Source organism: Eleutherodactylus coqui, chromosome 3 (genome assembly GCF_035609145.1).
Source record: "Eleutherodactylus coqui strain aEleCoq1 chromosome 3, aEleCoq1.hap1, whole genome shotgun sequence".
NCBI lineage: Eukaryota > Metazoa > Chordata > Amphibia > Anura > Eleutherodactylidae > Eleutherodactylus > Eleutherodactylus coqui.
In genome coordinates, this window is record NC_089839.1 from 231,159,683 (window position 1) to 231,172,193 (window position 12,511).

Here is a 12,511-nt window from a genome sequence, read left to right on the forward strand (position 1 = left end):
CCACCGGCGGTACATAAAAATATCCCATTGCATTGCCCATCACAGCTGAGGTAATAATGTCATGTTTAGAGATGAGCGGACACCAAAATGTTCGGGTGTTCGTTATTCGGAACGAACTTCCCGCGATGTTCGAGGGTTCGTTTCGAACAACGAACCCCATTGAAGTCAATGGGCGACCAGAGCATTTTTGTATTTCGCCGATGCTCGCTAAGGTTTTCATGTGTGAAAATCTGGGCAATTCAAGAAAGTGATGGGAATGACACAGAAACGGATAGGGCAGGCGAGGGGCTACATGTTGGGCTGCATCTCAAGTTCACAGGTCCCACTATTAAGCCACAATACCGGCAAGAGTGGCCCCCCCCCCCCCCCCTCCCAACAACTTTTACTTCTGAAAAGCCCTCATTAGCATGGCATACCTTTGCTAAGCACCACACTACCTCCAACAAAGCACAATCACTGCCTGCATGACACTCCGCTGCCACTTCTCCTGGGTTACATGCTGACCAACCGCCCCCCCCTCCCCCCCACAGCGCACACCAAAGTGTCCCTGCGCAGCCTTCAGCTGCCCTCATGCCACGCCACACTCATGTCTATTTAGAAGTGCGTCTGCCATGAGGAGGAACCGCAGGCACACACTGCAGACGGTTGGCATGGCTAGGCAGCGGCCCTCTTTAAAAGGGGCGGGGCGATAGCCCACAATGCTGTACAGAAGCAATGAGAAATAGAATCCTGTGCCACCGCCATCAGGAGCTGCACACGTAGGCATAGCAATGGGGAACCTATGTGCCACACACTATTTATTCTGTCAAGGTGTCTGCATGCCCCAGTTAGACCGGGCTTTTTAATTCATAGACACAGGCAGGTACAACTCCCTATTGTGAAGTCCCTGTCGACCCACAGCATGGGTGGGTGCCAGGAAGCCACCGGCGGTACATAGAAATATCCCATTGCATTGCCCAACACAGCTGAGGTAGTAATGTCGTGCGTAATACAGGTGGGCTTCGGCCCACACTGCATGCCCCAGTCTGACCGGGGTTCTTTACAAGTGGACACATGTAGGTTACACTCCGTGTGCACCTACAGCATGGGTGGCTCCCTGGAACCCACCGGCGGTACATAAAAATATCCCATTGCATTGCCCAACACAGCTGAGGTAGTAATGTCGTGCTTAATGCAGGTGGGCTTCGGCCCACACTGCATGCCCCAGTCAGACTGGGGTTCTTTAGAAGTGGACACATGTAGGTTAAACTCCCTGTGGACCCACTGCCTGGGTGGGTGCCAGGAAGCCACCGGCGGTACATAGAAATATCCCATTGCATTGCCCAACACAGCTGAGGTAGTAATGTCGTGCGTAATGCAGGTGGGCTTCGGCCCACACTGCATGCCCCAGTCAGACTGGGGTTCTTTAGAAGTGTACAGATGTATTAAAAACTCCGTGTGCACCTACAGCATGGGTGGCTCCCTGGAACCCACCGGCGGTACATAAAAATATCCCATTGCATTGCCCAACACAGCTGAGGTAGTAATGTCGTGCTTAATGCAGGTGGGCTGCGGCCCACACTGCATGCCCCAGTCAGACTGGGGTTCTTTAGAAGTGGACACATGTAGGTTAAACTCCCTGTGGACCCACTGCCTGGGTGGGTGCCAGGAAGCCACCGGCGGTACATAGAAATATCCCATTGCATTGCCCAACACAGCTGAGGTAACGTCAGCTGTAATGCAGGTGGGCTAAAAATTAATTTGATTACACTGTAGGCGAGGGCCCACAAAAATTGCTGTATCAACAGTACTAATGTACATCCCAAAAATTGGCCATGGCCAGCCAAGAGGGCAGGTGAAACCCATTAATCGCTTTGGTTAATGTGGCTTAAGTGGTAACTAGGCCTGGAGGCAGCCCAGTGTAACGAAAAATTGGTTCAAGTTAAAGTTCCAACGCTTTTAAGCGCATTGAAACTTATAAAAATTGTTCAGAAAAATTATTTGAGTGAGCCTTGTGGCCCTAAGAAAAATTGCCCGTTCAGCGTGATTACGTGAGGTTTCAGGAGGAAGAGCAGGAGGAGGAGGAGGAATATTAGACACAGATTGATGAAGCAGAAATGTCCCCGTTTTGGATGGTGAGAGAGAACGTAGCTTCCATCCGCGGGTGCAGCCTACGTATTGCTTACGTATCGCTGCTGTCCGCTGGTGGAGAACAGAAGTCTGGGGAAATCCAGCCTTTGTTCATCTTGATGAGTGTTAGCCTGTCGGCACTGTCGGTTGACAAGCGGCTACGCTTATCTGTGATGATTCCCCCAGCCGCACTAAACACCCTCTCCGACAAGACGCTAGCCGCAGGACAAGCAAGCACCTCCAGGGCATACAGCACTAGTTCAGGCCACGTGTCCAGCTTCAACACCCAGTAGTTGTAGGGGGCAGAGGCGTCACCAAGGATGGTTGTGCGATCCGCTACGTACTCCCTCACCATCCTTTTACAGTGCTCCCGCCGACTCAGCCGTGACTGGGGAGCGGTGACACAGTCTTGGTGGGGAGCCATAAAGCTGGCCAGCCCCTTAAAGACTGTTGCACTGCCTGGGATGTACATGCTGCTCGATCTACGCACATCCCCTGCTACCTTGCCCTCGGTACTGCGCCTTCTGCCACTAGCGCTGTCGGCTGGGAATTTTACCATCAGCTTGTCCGCAAGGGTCCTGTGGTATAGCAACACTCTCGAACCCCTTTCCTCTTCGGGAATCAGAGTGGAAAGGTTCTCCTTATACCGTGGGTCGAGCAGTGTGTACACCCAGTAATCCGTCATGGCCAGAATGCGTGCAACGCGAGGGTCACGAGAAAGGCATCCTAACATGAAGTCAGCCATGTGTGCCAGGGTACCTGTACGCAACACATGGCTGTCTTCACTAGGAAGATCACTTTCAGGATCCTCCTCCTCCTCCTCCTCCTCAGGCCATACACGCTGAAAGGATGACAGGCAATCAGCCGGTGTACCGTCAGCAGCGGCCCAAGCTGTCTCTTCCCCCTCCTCCTCATCCTCCTCATGCTCCTCCTCCTCCTCCTGTACGCGCTGAGAAATAGACAGGAGGGTGCCCTGACTATCCAGCGGCATACTGTCTTCCCCCGCCCCCGTTTCCGAGCGCAAAGCAGCTGCCTTTATGGTTTGCAGGGAATTTCTCAAGATGCATAGCAGAGGAATGGTGACGCTAATGATTGTAGCATCGCCGCTCACCACCTGGGTAGACTCCTCAAAATTACCAAGGACATGGCAGATGTCTGCCAACCAGGCCCACTCTTCTGAAAGGAATTGAGGAGGCTGACTCCCACTGCGCCGCCCATGTTGGAGTTGGTATTCGACTATAGCTCTACGTTGTTCATAGAGCCTGGCCAACATGTGGAGCGTAGAGTTCCACCGTGTGGGCACGTCGCACAGCAGTCGGTGCACTGGCAGCTTAAAGTGATGTTGCAGGGTGCGCAGGGTGGCAGCGTCCGTGTGGGACTTGCGAAAATGTGCGCAGAGCCGGCGCGCCTTTACGAGCAGGTCTGACAAGCGTGGGTAGCTTTTCAGAAAGCGCTGAACCACCAAATAAAAGACGTGGGCCAGGCATGGCACGTGCGTGAGGCTGCCGAGCTGCAGAGCCGCCACCAGGTTACGGCCGTTGTCACACACGACCATGCCCGGTTGGAGGCTCAGCGGCGCAAGCCAGCGGTCGGTCTGCTGTGTCAGACCCTGCAGCAGTTCGTGGGCCGTGTGCCTCTTATCGCCTAAGCTGAGTAGTTTCAGCACGGCCTGCTGACGCTTGCCCACCGCTGTGCTGCCACACCGCGCGACACCGACTGCTGGCGACATGCTGCTGCTAACACATCTTGATTGCGAGACAGAGGAGGAGGAGGAGGAGGGTGCTTTAGTGGAGGAAGCATACACCTCCGCAGATACCACCACCGAGCTGGGGCCCGCAATTCTGGGGGTAGGTAGGACATGAGCGGTCCCAGGCTCTGACTCTGTCCCAGCCTCCACTAAATTCACCCAATGTGCCGTCAGGGAGATGTAGTGGCCCTGCCCGCCTGTGCTTGTCCACGTGTCCGTAGTTAAGTGGACCGTGGCAGTAACTGCGTTGGTGAGGGCGCGTACAATGTTGCGGGAGACGTGGTCGTGCAGGGCTGGGACGGGACATCGGGAAAAGTAGTGGCGACTGGGAACTGAGTAGCGCGGGGCCGCCGCCTCCATGATACTTTTGAAGGACTCCGTTTCCACAACCCTATACGGCAGCATCTCAAGGCTGATGAATTTTGCTATGCGGACGGTTAACGTTTGAGCGTGCGGGTGCGTGGCGGCGTACTTGCGCTTGCGCTCCAACAGTTGCGCAAGCGACGGCTGGACGGTGCGCTGAACTACACTGCTGGATGGGGCCGAGGACAGCGGAGGTGAGGGTGTGGGTGCAGGCCAGGAGACGGTAGTGCCTGTGTCCTGAGAGGGGGGTTGCATCTCAGTGGCAGGTTGGGGCACAGGGGGAGAGGCAGGGGTGCAAACCGGAGGCGCTGAACGGCCTTCGTCCCACCTTGCGGGGTGCTTGGCCATCATATGTCTGCGCATGGTGGTGGTGGTGAGGCTGTTGGTGTTGGCTCCCCGGCTGAGCTTTGCGCGACAAAGGTTGCACACCACTGTTCGTCGGTCGTCAGGCGTCTCTGTGAAAAACTGCCAGACCTTAGAGCACCTCGGCCTCTGCAGGGTGGCATGGCGCGAGGGGGCGCTTTGGGAAACAGTTGGTGGATTATTCGGTCTGGCCCTGCCTCTACCCCTGGCCACCGCACTGCCTCTTGCAACCTGCCCTGCTGATGCCCTTGACTCCCCCTCTGAAGACCTGTCCTCCTGAGTAAGCGTTGCACACCAGGTGGGGTCAGTCACCTCATCGTCCTGCTGCTCTTCCTCCGAATCCTCTGTGCGCTGCTCCCTCGGACTTACTGCCCTTACTACTACCTCACTGCAAGACAACTGTGTCTGATCGTCATCGTCCTCCTCACCCACAGAAAGTTGTTGAGACAGTTGGCGGAAGTCCCCAGCCTCTTCCCCCGGACCCCGGGAACTTTCGAATGGTTGGGCATCAGTGACGATAAACTCCTCTGGTGGGAGAGGAACCGCTGCTGCCCAATCTAAGCAGGGGCCCGAGAACAGTTCCTGGGAGTGTTCCCGCTCCTGAGCAGGTGTCATTGTAGTGGAGTGAGGAGGCTGGGAGGAAGGAGGAGCAGCAGATAGAGGATTCGGATTTGCAGCAGTGGACGGCGCAGAACTGCGGGTAGACGATAGGTTGCTCGAAGCACTTTCTGCCATCCAGGACAGGACCTGCTCACACTGCTCATTTTCTAATAACCGTCTCCCGCGTGGACCCATTAATTGGGCGATGAATGTGGGGACACCAGAAACGTGCCTCTCTCCTAATCGCGCAGCACTCGGCTGCGACACACCTGGATCAGGAGCTCGGCCTGTGCCCACACCCTGACTTGGCCCTCCGCGTCCTCGGCCGCGTCCACGTCCTCTAGGCCTACCCCTACCCCTCAGCATGCTGTATTACCAGTGATTTGATTTCACAGGCAGCTACTAAATTGGCGCAAGACTGCAGGCCAAATATAATTTTTTCCCTTTTTTGAAAACGAAAGGCCCCACTGCCTCTAGTGAATGTATAATCTAAGTTTAATAACTGTGCTGTTTTCCTGCTAATGTGTCACAGAACGTGAGGGTAGCAGAGTTATTAACTGTGGCAGAGCAGGTATTTTTTTTCCCAATTAAGGAAAGCAAATGGCGAAGCCAGGAGTAAAACGTAGCTGGGTGCGTCTGATTTTTACAGGTTGCACACGCAGCCGACACGTGTCCACCGCCCTTAGGACGGACAGAGGCAGGACAAATAGAATTATTTTCCGTTTTTTTGCACCAAAAGGCAGCACTGCGTATATTCTATGAACATGAGAAGTTTAATAACTGTGCTGTTTTCCTGCTAATGTGTCACAGAACGTGAGGGTAGCAGAGTTATTAACTGTGGCAGAGCAGGTATTTTTTTTCCCAATTAAGGAAAGCAAATGGCGAAGCCAGGAGTAAAACGTAGCTGGGTGCGTCTGATTTTTACAGGTTGCACACGCAGCCGACACGTGTCCACCGCCCTTAGGACGGACAGAGGCAGGAAAAATAGAATTATTTTCCGTTTTTTTGCACCAAAAGGCAGCACTGCGTATATTCTATGAACATGAGAAGTTTAATAACTGTGCTGTTTTCCTGCTAATGTGTCACAGAACGTGAGGGTAGCAGAGTTATTAACTGTGGCAGAGCAGGTATTTTTTTTCCCAATTAAGGAAAGCAAATGGCGAAGCCAGGAGTAAAACGTAGCTGGGTGCGTCTGATTTTTACAGGTTGCACACGCAGCCGACACGTGTCCACCGCCCTTAGGACGGACAGAGGCAGGACAAATAGAATTATTTTCCGTTTTTTTGCACCAAAAGGCAGCACTGCGTATATTCTATGAACATGAGAAGTTTAATAACTGTGCTGTTTTCCTGCTAATGTGTCACAGAACGTGAGGGTAGCAGAGTTATTAACTGTGGCAGAGCAGGTATTTTTTTACCCAATTAAGGAAAGCAAATGGCGAAGCCAGGAGTAAAACGTAGCTGGGTGCGTCTGATTTTTACAGGTTGCACACGCAGCCGACACGTGTCCACTGCCCTTAGGACGGACAGAGGCAGGACAAATAGAATTATTTTCCGTTTTTTTGCACCAAAAGGCAGCACTGCGTATATTCTATGAACATGAGAAGTTTAATAACTGTGCTGTTTTCCTGCTAATGTGTCACAGAACGTGAGGGTAGCAGAGTTATTAACTGTGGCAGAGCAGGTATTTTTTTTCCCAATTAAGGAAAGCAAATGGCGAAGCCAGGAGTAAAACGTAGCTGGGTGCGTCTGATTTTTACAGGTTGCACACGCAGCCGACACGTGTCCACCGCCCTTAGGACGGACAGAGGCAGGACAAATAGAATTATTTTCACTTGTTTTACAAGCAAAAGGCAGCACTGCGTATATTCAATGAATAATAACTGTGTTGTGGCCCTGCCTATACAATTCTTTCCCTGCAGTATCAATGGAGGGTGCAATGCTCTGCAGAGGCGATTTTGAGAAGCAAAAAAAAATGCAGCACAGCTAACAGCAGCCTGGACAGTACTGCACACGGTTAAATATGGCCCTAGAAAGGACCGTTGAGGTTCTTGAAGGCTACACTCACTCCTAACACTCTCCCTGCCTATGCAGCACTTCTGTCCCTAATGCCAGGTGCAACGCTCTGCAGAGCCGATTTTGAGAAAAAAAAAAATTGCCACTGCTAACAGCAGCCAACACACAGCTATCAGTGGCCCTAATAAGGACCTTTGGGGGGTCTTGAAGCCTACACTAACTACCAATTCTTTCCCTACAGCAGCTCCGGTACAAACAGCACTGTCCCTCATCTAACTCACACGGCATCTGAGGCGAACCGCGGGAGGGGCCGACTTTTATGTTCGGGTGACACCTGATCTTCCCAGCCACTCACAGCAGGGGGGTGGTATAGGGCTTGAATGTCACAGGGGGGAGTTGTAATGCCTTCCCTGTCTTTCAATTGGCCAGAAAAGCGCGCTAACGTCTCAGGGAAGGAAGTGAAAGTAACCAGAACACCGCATGGTGTTCCTTACAAATAACGAACATCCCGAACACCCTAATATTCGCACGAATATCAAGCTCGGAAGAACACGTTCGCTCATCTCTAGTCATGTTTAATGCAGGTGGGCTTCGGCCCACACTGCATGCCCCTGTCCGACTGGGGTTCTTTAGAAGTGGGCACAGATGCATTTACAACTCCCTGTGGACCCACAGCATGGGAGGCTCCCTGGAACCCACCGGCGGTACATAAAAATATCCCATTGCATTGCCCATCACAGCTGAGGTAATAATGTCATGTTTAATGCAGGTGGGCTTCGGCCCACACTGCATGCCCCAGTCAGACTGGGGTTCTTTAGAAGTGGACACATGTAGTTACAACTCCCTGTGGACCCACAGCATGGGTGGGTGCCAGGAAGCCACCGGCGGTACATAAATATATCCCATTGCATTGCCCATCACAGCTGAGGTAATAATGTCATGTTTAATGCAGGTGGGCTTCGGCCCACACTGCATGCCCCAGTCAGACTGGGGTTCTTTAGAAGTGGACACATGTAGTTACAACTCCCTGTGGACCCACAGCATGGGTGGCTCCCTGGAACCCACCGGCGGTACATAAAAATATCCCATTGCATTGCCCATCACAGCTGATGTTATGTCAGCTGTAATGCAGGTGGGCAAAAAATTAATTGGATTACACTGTAGGCGAGGGCCCACAAAAATTGGTGTACCAACAGTACTAATGTACCTCAGAAAAATTGCCCATGCCCCACCGAGAGGGCAGGTGAAACCCATTAATGGCTTTGCTTAATGTGGCTTAATTGGTAACTAGGCCAGGAGGCAGCCCAGTTAAAATAAAAATTGGTTGAGGTGAAAGTTTCAACGCTTTAATGAGCATTGAAACGTATAAAAATTGTTTGGAAAAATTAAATGACTGAGCCTTGTGGGCCTAAGAAAAATTGCACGTTCGGCGTGATTACGTCAAGTTTCAGGAGGAGGAGCAGGAGGAGGAGGATGAATATTATACACAGATTGATGAAGCAAAAAGGTCCCCGTTTTGGATGGTGATAGAGAACGATGCTTCCATCCGCGGGTGCAGCCTACGTATTGCTTAGGTATCGCTGCTGTCCGCTGGTGGAGAAGAGAAGTCTGGGGAAATCCAGGCTTTGTTCATCTTGATGAGTGTAAGCCTGTCGGCACTGTCGGTTGACAGGTGGGTACGCTTATCCGTGATGATTCCCCCAGCCACACTAAACACACTCTCTGACAAGACGCTAGCCGCAGGACAAGCAAGCACCTCCAGGGCATACAGCGCGAGTTCAGGCCACGTGTCCAGCTTCAACACCCAGTAGTTGTAGGGGACAGAGGCGTCAACGAGGACGGTCGTGCAATCGGCTACGTACTCCCTCACCATCCTTTTACAGTGCTCCCGCCAACTCAGCCTTGACTGGGGACCGGTGACACAGTCTTGCTGGGGAGCCATAAAGCTGTCAAAGGCCTTAGAGAGTGTTCCCCTGCCTGCGCTGTACATGCTGCCTGATCTCTGCGCCTCCCCTGCTACCTGGGCCGCGGAAATGCGCCTTCGGCCACTAGCGCTGTCGGATGGGAAGTTTACCATCAGTTTGTCCACCAGCGCCCTGTGGTATAGCATCATTCTCGAACCCCTTTCCTCTTCGGGAATGAGAGTGGAAAGGCTCTCCTTATACCGTGGATCGAGCAGTGTGTACACCCAGTAATCCGTAGTGGCCAGAATGCGTGTAACGCGAGGGTCACGAGAAAGGCATCCTAACATGAAGTCAGCCATGTGTGCCAGGGTACCTGTACGCAACACATGGCTGTCCTCACTCGGAAGATCACTTTCAGGATCCTCCTCCTCCTCCTCCTCTGGCCATACACGCTGAAAGGATGACAGGCAAGCTGCATCTGTACCCTCAGCAGTGGGCCAAGCTGTCTCTTCCCCCTCCTCCTCATGCTCCTCCCCCTCCTCCTCCTCCTCCTCCACTGGCCATACACGCTGAAAGGATGACAGGCAAGCAGTATCTATCCCCTCAGTAGTGGACCAAGCTGTCTCTTCCCCCTCCTCCTCATGCTCCTCCCCCTCCTCCTCAACGCGCTGAGATATAGACATGAGGTTGCTCTGACTATCCAGCGACATACTGTCTTCCCCCGCCTCTGTTTCCGAGCGCAAAGCGTCTGCCTTTATGCTTTGCAGGGAACTTCTCAAGAGGCATAGCAGAGGAATGGTGACGCTAATGATTGCAGCATCCCCGCTCACCATCTGGGTAGACTCCTCAAATTTTCCAAGGACCTGGCAGATGGCTGCCAACCAGGCCCACTCTTCTGTAAATAATTGAGGAGGCTGACTCCCACTGCGCCGCGCAAGTTGGAGTTGGTATTCCACTATAGCTCTACGCTGCTCATAGAGTCTGGCCAACATGTGGAGCGTAGAGTTCCACTGTGTGGGCACGTCGCACAGCAGTCAGTGCACTGGCAGATTAAACCGATGTTGCAGGGTCCGCAGGGTGGCAGCGTGCGTGTGGGATTTGCGGAAATGTGCGCAGAGCTGGTGTACCTTTCCGAGCAAGTATGACAAGTGGGGGTAGCTTTTCAGAAAGCGCTGAACCACCAAATTAAAGACATGGGCCAGGCATGGCACGTGCGTGAGGCTGCCGAGCTGCAGAGCCGCCACCAGGTTACGGCCGTTGTCACACACGACCATGCCCGGTTGGAGGCTCAGCGGCGCAAGCCAGCGGTCGGTCTGCTCTGTCAGACCCTGCAGCAGTTCGTGGGCCGTGTGGCTCTTCTCTCCTAAGCTGAGTAGTTTCAGCACGGCCTGCTGACGCTTGCCCACCGCTGTGCTGCCACGCCGCGTGACACCGACTGCTGGCGACGTGCTGCTGCTGACACATCTTGATTTCGAGACAGAGGTTGCGTAGGAGGAGGAGGAGGGTGGTTTAGTGGAGGAAGCATACACCCCCGCAGATACCACCACCGAGCTGGGGCACGCAATTCTGGGGGTGGGTAGGACATGAGCGGTCCCAGGCTCTGACTCTGTCCCAGCCTCCACTAAATTCACCCAATGTGCCGTCAGGGAGATATAGTGGCCCTGCTCGCCTGTGCTTGTCCACGTGTCTGTTGTTAAGTAGACCTTAGCAGTAACCGCGTTGGTGAGGGCGCGTACAATGTTGCGGGAGACGTGGTCGTGCAGGCCTGGGACGGCACATCGGGAAAAGTAGTGGCGACTGGGAACCGAGTAGCGCGGGGCCGCCGCCGCCATCATGCTTTTGAAAGCCTCCGTTTCCACAAGCCTATACGGCAGCATCTCTAGGCTGATCAATTTTGCAATGTGCACGTTTAACGCTTGAGCGTGCGGGTGCGTGGCGTCGTACTTGCGCTTGCGCTCAAACAGTGGCGCTAGCGACGTCTGGACGCTACGCTGACAGACATTGCTGGATGGGGCCGAGGACAGCGGAGGTGAGGGTGTGGGGGCAGGCCAGGAGACGGTAGTGCCTGTGTCCTCAGAGGGGGGTTGGATCTCAGTGGCAGGTTGGGGCACAGGGGGAGAGGCAGTGGTGCAAACCGGAGGCGGTGAACGGGCATCGTCCCACCTTGTGGGGTGCTTGGCCATCATATGCCTGTGCATGCTGGTGGTGGTGCCTCCCCAGCTGATCTTGGCGCGACAAAGGTTGCACACCACTGTTCGTCGGTCGTCAGGTGTCTCTGTGAAAAACTGCCACACCGTAGAGCACCTTGACGTCTGCAGGGTGGCATGGCGCGAGGGGGCGCTTTGGGAACCAGTTGGTGGATTATTCGGTCTGGCCCTGCCTCTACCCCTGGCCACCGCACTGGCTCGGCCTGTGCCCACACCCTGACTTGGGCCTCCGCGTCCTCGCCCGCGTCCACGTCCTATAGGCCTACCCCTACCCCTCAGCATGGTGTATTAGCAGTAGTGCAGAAACAGAACGCTGTAATTAAATGTGCCACTTATTGGCCTGTGGTTGGAGGCTGACTTCGTTTACGGAACCCCAGGAAATAATTTGGCGCACGCCTGCTGTAACACTTAGCTGGCTGCGTATGAATTTGGAGAACTACTACCCCCAGCAGACACGGACCCAGAACACTGAGCACAGTGACAGGCAGGCCAAATAGATTTTTTTCCAATATTTTTTGGAAAAGGACCACTGCGTATATTCAATCTATAATATATGTCTTCTGGCCCTGCCTACACAATTCTGTCCCTGGAGTGTGTCACGGAACTGCAGTGTTGCACTGTTATTAACTGCAACAAAGCGGTGACTTCAGAGCCAGGAAATAATTTGGCGCAAGCCTGCTGTAACACTTAGCTGGCTGCGTATTTATTTGGAGAACTACTACCCCCAGCAGACACGGACCCAGAACACTGAGCACAGTGACAGGCAGGCCAAATAGATTTTTTTCCAATATTTTTTGGAAAAGGACCACTGCGTATATTCAATCTATAATATATGTCTTCTGGCCCTGCCTACCCAATTCTGTCCCTGCAGTGTGTCACGGAACTGCAGTGTTGCACTGTTATTAACTGCAACAGAGCGGTGATTTCAGAGCCAGGAAATAATTTGGCGCAAGCCTGCTGTAACACTTAGCTGGCTGCGTATGAATTTGGAGAACTACTACCCCCAGCAGACACGGACCCAGAACACTGAGCACAGTGACAGGCAGGCCAAATAGATTTTTTGACAATATTTTTTGGAAAAGGACCACTGCGTATATTCAATCTATAATATATGTCTTCTGGCCCTGCCTACACACTTCTGTCCCTGGAGTATTACTGCAGGGCGCAATGCTCTGCACGGCCGATATACCAAAAAAAAAAAAA